Source organism: Chrysemys picta, chromosome 3 (assembly GCF_011386835.1).
Source record: "Chrysemys picta bellii isolate R12L10 chromosome 3, ASM1138683v2, whole genome shotgun sequence".
In the NCBI taxonomy this organism is placed as follows: Eukaryota; Metazoa; Chordata; order Testudines; family Emydidae; genus Chrysemys; species Chrysemys picta.
This window is the reverse complement of record NC_088793.1, coordinates 80,460,453-80,470,863: the sequence shown is the minus strand read 5'-3', so window position 1 is coordinate 80,470,863 and position 10,411 is coordinate 80,460,453. Positions and strand designations below refer to the sequence as shown.

General features: G+C 41.2%; 1 long non-coding RNA gene across 1 annotated transcript in view; it reads left to right on the top strand.

Moving 5' to 3' along the window:
* The first annotated feature begins 587 nt into the window (after positions 1-587).
* Positions 588-10,411, top strand: part of LOC135982040 (uncharacterized) — a 64,211-nt gene continuing 54,387 nt past the window's right edge. The window contains exon 1 of the long non-coding RNA XR_010599240.1: positions 588-967. This is a non-coding gene — a long non-coding RNA (uncharacterized LOC135982040). The remainder of the gene's footprint in view (positions 968-10,411) is intronic.

The following is a 10,411-nucleotide window of genomic DNA, read 5'->3' as shown; positions in this document are numbered from 1 at the left end:
ATGAAAGCCAATTAATATACCCCAAGTTAAATCTGAGCTGCTTTCAATGTCCTGTGTATATATTTTTTTCTCTTTGAACAAAATTTATTGCAGCCAAAAGACAATTTTATCTTTATCTTTAGAACGTGCACCAGGTATGCATATAGGAGTCCGAACCTTCCCTGATACAGAAAGGTAAAAAATACAGAAACAAATTTTCTTCAATGTAAAGGTAAATGGTATTGATTGAAGCTGCTTGGATTTTGCCCCAACAGTGGCTATGGAGTATCAAATTACCATTTTTCTTGTATTTTCTGCTCTGATACACCTGCCTGCACGCATCCAAACATCTATAAGTAGGAAGAGTAATGGAGCATAAAGGTTTCTCAGACAGAACAATAAGAAGAGTAAGAAAGGTCAAAACTGCTAGCAAAAGGGCATTTCTAGTCTAAATTATCCAGCAATTAACTCGTCAACTCCCTTGCCCTTTCTTTAGGGGAGTTGATCATTAAACAGACTTTAGATAACTGGGGGAAAAGATCAACACACTGAGATAATATTGCAGAGCACATGCAATAAATACATCTAAATCTACTGCAGATCCCAGGGACCTGTTTGGAAAGAGAAACTCAGACACAAAGAAGGATCTGCATAGAGCGTTCTTGTCATTGTAAACGTCCTCCTGCATCTGTGCAGCAACAGTCATGGTGGGCCTAGCGCTTGAAGGTGCATTGACTCCTGATTTGAAATCTTGCAATGGCAAGTGGAGAGCTGTTTGTCAACAGCAGCTAGCCAGTCAATCCCACAGATCTCCAACTCCAAGCACCTCTAGAGAAGCTGCCACACGGTGCTAAAGAGGGAGACCAATGTGAGGGAGGCTGCGCTCTTCCTGCCCCCCGGTATGCCTGTCACCCCAACTATAACAGATTCAAGTTGCCTCTAGTCACAGATATGGATTAACCTGGGATCTATTAGCTTAACTGGACAGGTAGGTAAGTGTCCTAAAATCAATGTCTACAATTGTTCCTTGAAAATATTATCCTACATTGATAAACTGCTACATGGAACCTAGTTTACCTGTGAAACTAGTGTAAAAAGTGTGAATGTTGTTGTGTGGGCACAAATGTATGATGCTCTTGCTTCCTTATCCTGGAAACCACCAGTAAGTAAGTCAACAGATTTGCTTTCAGTACATCCTAATTAGGGTCTGATCCAAAATCCATTGAAGTTTAATGGGAGCTTTGCAATCAACTTCAGTAAGATTTGGAACAAGCCCTGACTACATAATACAAATTGGAATTATTGTAACTGGCATTAACTCCTAAAGCTTGGATTATTTGAGTCTCATCTTGATGGACAGCCCCTAAATAGGTTATAAATGATAGATCTTCTCACTGGGGACTTAAGCTCCAGTCTGCCAAATCTCAAACACCAGTTTCACAATTGGCAAAAGCAGTATGAGGAGAATCTATTCCTTTTAAATGATACAATAATATTTCAAGACTGGCAGGTGGAAAGGTGACAGATGTGTTTCCGATTCTGGCAATTCAGATAGAGATCAGCAGTAAGTAGTTTGTTTCAAATGAGCTCAGTGTATAGTACAGAGGGGTTAACTAATAGTCTCTTTAAAATGAGTTAACATAATTATGATATTACAGGGAGATGATATTATTGGTTGCATTTATTTTCTGTGGAAAATATATATTTGGTTACTAATTGAATAGCAATAATAACCTTTTCTGTGGACTTTGCTGTAGAATTCTATAGGTTGGTTTAATAGAGAAAAGATTCCATATTAAATATTATGTTTTCCCTCATTTCTATAGAATTATATTTAATTTCTGTAGTACCCTATTGGGTCTGAGGGCATTTCCATAAGGGTATGTTGGTAATTTAAGGCCTGATCCAAAGTCCATTGAAGTCAAGATAAAGATTCCCTGTGACATCAATGGGTTTGAATCAGGCCTTTCATCTTCAAAAATATAAAGAATCTGCTTTAGGTACTGATTAAGCAGACCATCCTTATAGAGCAGAGTACATTAAAGTCATTGAGAGTTAAACACAATTTATAGCTAATCACATGCTTAAGTGCTTTGCTCATTTGTGGCCTTAAAGCCTACCTTATTCTTCAGCTGTTAGGGCCAGTTACTGCTGGCCCAAGGGCTTAATGGCTATAGAGATTAAACTGCCTTTTCACGCCTACGGATTCTTACTGCAGAGCAGGGGGAGTTACATGAGCAAGGCACTGTGGAGCAATCTTCCACTGAAAGTGCATATATTGTACCTACTGGTGGATCAAGGCCTTCAGAACAGTCAATCCAGCACCTTGCACAAACATTAAATTCACATTTTTAAAAAATGTAAGTGATAATTGCAGTAGGTTTCCACACATAACAGTATCAAAACACACACAATCCCTTATTTCTCTATTCATATCTGCTTCCCTCTTTTTAGTCTACGAACATTTGTTTTATAGATTATGCTTTTCAGAAATGCCACGCAGGTTACCATTTATTTACCATTTTTTCAGTCCATCATGTCTTAATGTTTATATACAGTAACACAAGGTGGTATACAAATCATCTGTACAACTAGAGCAGGGATCAGCTGCTCCAGGCCAACGGGGGCATCGGGAAGCGACGGCCAGCACACCCCTCGGCCTGCGCCGCTTCCCACAGCCCTCCTTGGACTGGAGTGGCAAACCGCGGCCAGTGGGAGCCACGATCAGCCAAAGCTGCAGACGCAGCAGGTAAACAAACCAGCCCGACCCACCAGGGTGCTTATCCTGGCGGGCCGCGGGCCAAAAGTTGCTGATCCTTGAACTAGAGGTTTGATTGTAAGATTATTATGATGGAATTAGTTTCTTAAAAATCATCTGAATAATAAAACATTTGTTTCTATTTAGTGATATTGGTGCTTCTATTTTCAGAGGCACCATGTAGTATTTCAGTCTATTCAGAGTCAAAGTCAGTAGTGATCTTTACAGAACACTTGATTTTTCAAATACCACATAGCATTTAGTATTTGCTTTTTCCAAGCATTTTTATCTGTGACAATCTGTGATTGGGCATAACTATGGGCTCCAAATCAATAAGCAATCAATACTTAAGCATGTGCCTAATGTTAGGCATGTGGGTAATCTAATTGTCTTCTGTTCGTGGGTTGAAATCCTGGCCCCACTAAAATGCCTATCAGTTTCACGGATTTCACTTGTGGTCTTTTGTGAGACCTTTCTTTAGGGTGGATTTTCATTGAAAAACATACAGAATTAGCTAAACAAATCCTGCTGTTTATAGGAATTCTGTATATATTTTTTCCATCCATTGTGTTAGAAATTTATCCATTAACTTGTGTCTTGTTTTGTTTGAAAAAAAAAAAAAGTTTATGGAGTGAATCAGGTCATGTTTAATGCAGAAGTAGTAAAAGTATGAAATATTCAAACACCATTGACATTAATCATCATACCCTGGCCCTTGTGTTTCTACAGGCATTTTGTCTTCTTGCAACTTAAAATCTAGGCTTTCCTACAGTAACCAGGGATGTATGACTTGTATAAAAATGATGATAGGGTTTATAATACATTCTATAACAGCTCCTTTATTGGTATACTTTATGTTGTGCCCTTGTGTGCAGCTTTGCCTGTTTCCTTTATCATCCATCACCCATCCTTTTTCTATAACCTTTTGAAGTAAAACAGAGAACATTAGCCAAAGAAATTACATTATATAAAAAGATACTATCGGATGAAAGGCCCCCATTTTTAATTTACTTTGTGTTGACACAGATTCCTATCTGCTATCACTTTTTCTTATCAGGCTGATGAAATAGAATTTGTGCAGTAGATATATAGAAAATATGGAGAATGGCTATCTGTCATAGTCAGAAAATGTGCTATCTGTCATCAATGGAGACTTTATTTACTTTTGAAGGTGTTTGCCCGTACATAGAATCACAGTCATAGTGTCCTTGTCTTTTGTTATAAATAGCATAGTTATTACAGATGGGCAAGCAAGTACTGAATTACCTAGCCTATCTGGCTGCCCACAGGTATTCCCTCAGATATTGAATCCTGACACTGAACTAGTATGAGAGTGTGAAATCATGCTATTTGGATAAGAGAGGCACAGAGGTCCTTATTCAGCAAGGCATTTAAGTATATGGCTAACTTTAAGCATATGAATAGTCCTATTGAATCGTACCATAGAATATCAGGGTTGGAAGGGACCTCAGGAGGTCATCTAGTCCAACCCCCTGCTCAAAGCAGGACCAATCCCCAACTAAATCATCCCAGCCAGGGCTTTGTCAAGCCTGACCTTAAAAAACCTCTAAGGAAGGAGATTCCACCATCTCCCTAGGTAACCCATTCCGGTGCTTCACCACCCTCCTAGTGAAAAAGTTTTTCCTAATATCCAACCTAAACCTCCCACACTGCAACTTGAGACCATTGCTTCTTGTTCTGTCATCTGCCACCACTGAGAACAGCCGAGCTCCATTCTCTTTGGAACCCCTTTTCAGGTAGTTGAAAGCAGCTATCAAATCCCCCCTCATTCTTTTCTTCTGCCGACTAAACAATCCCAGTTCCCTCAGCTTCTCCTCAGAAGTCATGTGCTCCAGCCCCCTAATCATTTTTGTTGCCCTCCACTGGACTCTTTCCAATTTTTCCACATCCTTCTTGTAGTGTGGGGCCCAAAACTGGACACAATACTCCAGATGAGGCCTCACCAATGTCGAATAGAGGGGAATGATCACCTCCCTCGATCTGCTGGCAATGCTCCTACTTATACAGCCCAAAATGCCGTTAGACTTCTTGGCAACAAGGGCATAATGTCGATTCATATTGGCTTCAAGAGAGTCAATCAAACTATTCATATGCTTAAAGATAGGCATATGCCTTGCAGAATCAGGGCATTATTAACATATCATCTAATGCTGTTCTTTTTCAGAGATTAAATACTTGTAATAGCAATACACAGAAATCCACTCAGCATTTACCAAAGACATTAATTCAGTTTCATTTGTGATCACACTTTCACTAAAAGCTACAAACCACTTTCTGCAGTAATTCATCTTGCCAACAGCTTTAATGATTGAGAGATCAAAGTTTTTGTTATTTTTTTTTAAGTACAGTAAATTCAAGAATGCTAATGCATGTTGGTCAGCTATAACTTCTGACTTGTTTTAAAATAGGGTTGCCTTTTTAAAGAAGAAAGTTTAAAAGGTAGATATTATACCTTTTCGATTAGAAAATCTTCATGATATAGAAATACACTGGTTTCCTTTAAAATTGAAAGAAGCCTGTATTTTAAATTCTTTGGCTTTTTGCTGGGTTCAAATTGTGCAGAGATTTGTCGAAGTGCAGGAATATATTTGGGGCTCTCCAGACATTTAGCAGACGGAGTGAGTTGTGGAGTAATGCTGTTTAAGGAAACATTTAGTGTGGACCAAATTTGCCCTCTGAGATATGAGCACAGCTTTCATTTACTTGGGTGTATAGGAAAAAATTGACCCTGGGTAGGACCTCTACTAGTGTCAATTGTCTTAGTTCCACTGACTTCAGTCAATGGAGCTATGACAGTTGACACCAGCTGAGGATCTGCCCTCTTGTCTGTAGCTGTAACTTAGAGGGCCTAACAAACTTCTGGGTGTGGCTCCACAGATGAGATATGGTAAAAAGCTTGTTTTAAGTGGTGTAATCTAAAGAAAACCGAAGAAGTGTCTACATGCTGGGAATTCTCTTCCTGTCTCTTCCTATAGCAGCACTGTTAGACAAGTGTTTTCTCCAGATTTCTATACTCCGACATACCTGTTTTTGAAGAGGGTGCCTTTATGCCTCCCTTTTTTGAAGAGGGTGCCTAAAATGCAAGATTAAACCATTTTTTAATTAAAGTTTCTCACCTTCAATCCAACACCCAGAGTCAAGATTTACTTTAAATATTAACGCAGTGCAGAACATCAGCAGAAATACTAAACACAAGTGGGAGGAAATGGAGCTGCAATGATTGAAGGTTACCTTGCAAGAGTGGTAATGACATATTATAAAGGTCTGATGAAGAACACAAAAAATTAGGCAGGAGAAGACAATTACGGGAAAGCAGCCAACCCTTGATGAAAACAATCAATCATTCAGAATTAGACAGGTAGCATTAAAAATACTACTGCAACCCATACACGCTGTAAAGGGCAAAAAAAACGAGGGAAATCTACTACAAGCAAAGTGAAATAATTGGGAATAAAAGCCCTGATCCTGGGAAAGGCTGAGGAACTTCAACTCCTGTTGTAATCAATGCAATGTGAGCGCTCAGCACCTTGCAGGATCAACAAGGGGATAATTAGATACACGTAAGACTAATCTTGTCTTACACACATACTGGGTCACATGTTACTCTCCATTGTGCAGTAAGGAGAACTGCAAATTGTGCCAAAATTGGTGGTTGTGCTGAATGAATGGCAGTGGCTTCTTGCCTGGTACTTCCATCTCCATACACTTCAGAAGTCTGTTCACATTTTTTGGCATCCCCAGCTACTTAGAGTGGTCAAGAAAAAAAATCTAGTGAATAACTACACTGTATGGCATATTCCATGCCCATCCAGAAGCTTCTGTATTGCTTATAGCAGCAGTAACTTGTTTTACACTGCTGCCCACACCTGCTGAGAGGAGTCTATTAGGAAGACATGATAGAATGGACTTGTTGCATTCTTGGGAGCTATGTAGAGACTCTTGTCTTCTGTGGATAACCAGGGATTTACGTGGCCTTATGGTTCTAAATCCTGCCTCTGCTGTCATGACTGGATACAACTCTAAAAGTAAAAACTTTCTGAGTTTTCTAACTTCCACAGGAAGAAACCGGCTTGGGGTATTCATGGTCAGCTATTTGCCCTAGGCTAAAAATAGAGACTAGATTACAAATAGAAAGATCTAGAGTGAAATGCTGGCCTTATTAATGGGAGTTTTGCTATTGACATTAACAGGGCCAATACTTCACCCACAAGTACACTGGAGTACACACAAACAAATGAAATGAACACTTCTGTAAACAAAAACCAGGTTTGGGTCAAAACCATACAATCCCAGAAATGGGCAAGGCCTATTCAAGTATTTATTCAATTGTCTTGCCAAGGAAGGGTTGTTCCTCACAGTACATTATATTATAGTACAGTATATTATTCAGTGCTTTGTATGCTCAATTTTGAATTATTTAAATGAGAGGGTTTCCACCAGGTAATAGCAAATACACAAACAGTAAGTGGTGTATTGAAATTAAAAACCTAATTTTCCCTTTGCAAGTGTAAGGAAAGATTATAAATAGCATCACTGTCAGATGACTGCAATGATCAAGCAGTTTGCTGTGATTACTGTCTATGGTAGTGTTTTTTGAGGGGGGAGAACAGGGGGCAAAGGGGAAAGATTTAAAAAAATCAGAAAAGGGGTACTGTGGTGTCTGAACATTTAAGAGGGATGCTGTGACTGTAAGATTTTCTTATTTTTTAACAAAAGAATTGAAAATTAAACATCAAGTAGTGCTGTGATACTTAATGCCACTAAAAAGTTAAAGGAACTGTGAAGCTCTGAGTGAGGTTTCTTAAAAAGATTGTGAAATGAAACATCAATGGGTACTGTGGTTGTCTGAAAAATTTACAAGGGGTGAGCTATGTGAAGGCTTACTAATTTTTTTTAATGCTTGAATATTGGTGCTCATTGAGAAATGGGCCAGTCTCAGCACAGGTGCTGAATTTTGTTTTTGCCAGTGGGTGCTCCTCTCCACCCCTCCCTCCCATGTGAGAGGTGGATGAGGTTTCAGGGGGAAGAGGCTGGCGCATGGGGCCTCGGGGTGAGTTGGGGCACTGGGTCAAGGTCCGGGGTTAGGGCCCACAAAAGATTAATCCAGCTCTGTGAGTACTAAGCACCCTCTATTTTTTTTTCCAGTGGATGCTTGAGCCCCAGAGCACCCATGGCACCTATATGTCTGAGTCTGATTTTTTTAAGGTACTGCACATATAGCCCATGAAAGGAAAATGTTACCCATTCAGAAAGTATTGGCAGCCATTTCCCCCCTAGATTTCCAAGGCTAAAAGTGCAATTTATGCAAAGACATCTAGAATCCATATACTATTCGCCAGCTATTGTTGTCAGCGTGCCCCCATGCACTGCGTCTTGAAGACTTAGAGGTAAGTGCACCTCACAGCCCACATGGGCTTTCCCTCCAAGTATTGAACTTCTGGGTTTTAATTTCTAGACTTGTTATTCTGAAATGAAGTTCTGGTACTGACTCATCAGGATTCAGAACCACTGCTACAACAGGAAGAAGGATGAAGGAAAAATGAGAAGAGATAAGAGTAGAGCAGTAAAAAGAGGAAAAAAGAAAAAAGTCATTTCTGTGCTCTAGATTCTCTTTCCCTTCCTTTAGCACAGAGCCAAACAACTGACATGTGGCAAGATCAGCAAACTGACTGGTAATTGCACAAAACCATACAACATTCATGAAGGTTTTGTTTGATATTATATACCTTTGTATAGAAGCTGAACATGCAACCCATACTCATGAGTAGCATGTTATAGTCCAACTTCAATGAGACTGTGTGAGTAGGGTTTCCAAGGTCTAGCTATGTCATTGGGTGTGGATCTGCTTGTATCATGATAAAACCCCTGGTTGGAATGGGCAAGGGAGAAAATCTGTGTTAATTGCCTTGCAGAGTTCCTCCCAGTTTGTTTCACTGTGGGGGTGATGTTTGTCCCCCTGTAGAACAGTTGTGCGTCTAATTGGGGCCGGCTCCAGGCACCAGCCGAGAAAGTTCGTGCTTGGGGCAGCAGATTCCAAGAGGTGGCATTCTGGCTGCCCTTTTTTTTCTTTTTCTTTTTGGTTTGCTGCTCCGGCCGCCCTGTAGGGGGTGGCAGCATGGAGGAGGGGAGCACCCTGCAGCAAACTCGGCAGGGCAGCCCGCGTCCTTCCCTCTCAGCCGACCGGAGCGGCGCAGAGCCCTCCCAGCAGGCGGCACGGCGGGAGGGGCCACATGGCAAGTGCCCCGCTGAAGCCCTGGCCGCCCCCCTTGTCTCTTCCCCGCCCCCCCCCCCCCCGCTCCCTCCTCCTCCTCCCCGCTAGACCCGGTGCGCACTCCACTGTACCTCTGCAGCACAGGGAGTCCCCCCTACACCCTGGGTACAGCCGCCTTGCAGGTTTTTTTTTTTTTTGCTTTGCTTTGCCGCTCCGGCCGCCCCACGGGGTTTTTTTTTTTCCTTCCTGCTTTGCCGCTCTGGCCACCCTGCAGGTGTTGTGTATGTGTGTGTGTGTGTGTGTGCTTCGCTGCTCTGGCCATCCCGCAGATATTTTGTGTGTGTGTGTGTGTGTGTGCTTTGCTGCTTGGGCCACCCCGCATGTGTTTTGTGTGTGTGCTTTGACACTCCGGCCACCCCGCAGATGTTTTGTGTGTGTGTGTGCTTTTCCGCTCTGGCCACCCCACCCCACAGGTGCCACCCCGCAGGTGTTTGTGTGTGTGTGTGTGTGTGCTTTGCTGCTCTGGCCGCCCCGCATGTGTTTGTTTTTTTCGCTTGGGGCGGCAAAAAAGCCAGAGCCGGCCCTGCCTCTAATTGTCCCCCAACTTATAGAGGAGACTATACAGGGTCCAAAGGAGGGAAGGATAGTGACAGAAAAGCAGCTGACCTGCCCGTCCATGTGGATATCTCTGAACAGAGGGTTCCTTCTGCACTTCAATCCAGGCCTTCCTGATTTAGATGCTAGTACTATTTCTGGTCTTTCTCCCTGCTTCTCTGATTCACAGCACAATGATGTGAACAGATTTACTACTTGCAAGGGCATTTTGCATCTGGACTGCAGTTTTGATGTACTTGTTCAATGGTAAAATTGAACAAGTACAAGCTCTAGCTTGTATGATCTTACTTTAAACTGCTGCTTGTATGGATCATAACTGAGGATTTTATAACATTCTGTTGAACAACAGAACCTAAAATAGTTCCTTGTTTCTCTGAATCCAATTACCAACAGCAAATACCATTATTTCCTTTTCTTCTCATCCCTCCCACTAAATAACTTGCTTGCAAGTAATATTTTGAATACCTTTGCAGAAAACTGACAATTTTTGTTAAACTGGACTATACTGCAAAATGAAAATCTGCACGCTACTTACCATCAATATACCATCCCCGCTAACCAAGTACTCAAATGTGCTTATTCCCATTAAATACAATGGGACTTAAGCACATGTTTAAAGATAAGCACATGCTTTGTGGAAGAGGGAATAATTTCATGTGCATTTAGTGTTTTTCTAAATTGTAACAGCAGAGCCAAAGTCTCGTCTCTATTAAACCTGAGTATATCCAGAGTAAGTCTGCTGGCTGGGATTTACCCCTATGTAATAGAACAGAATTTGAGGGCAGAAACGTTGCAACCTAAATAATATTTTTAACAGATTTTTTATA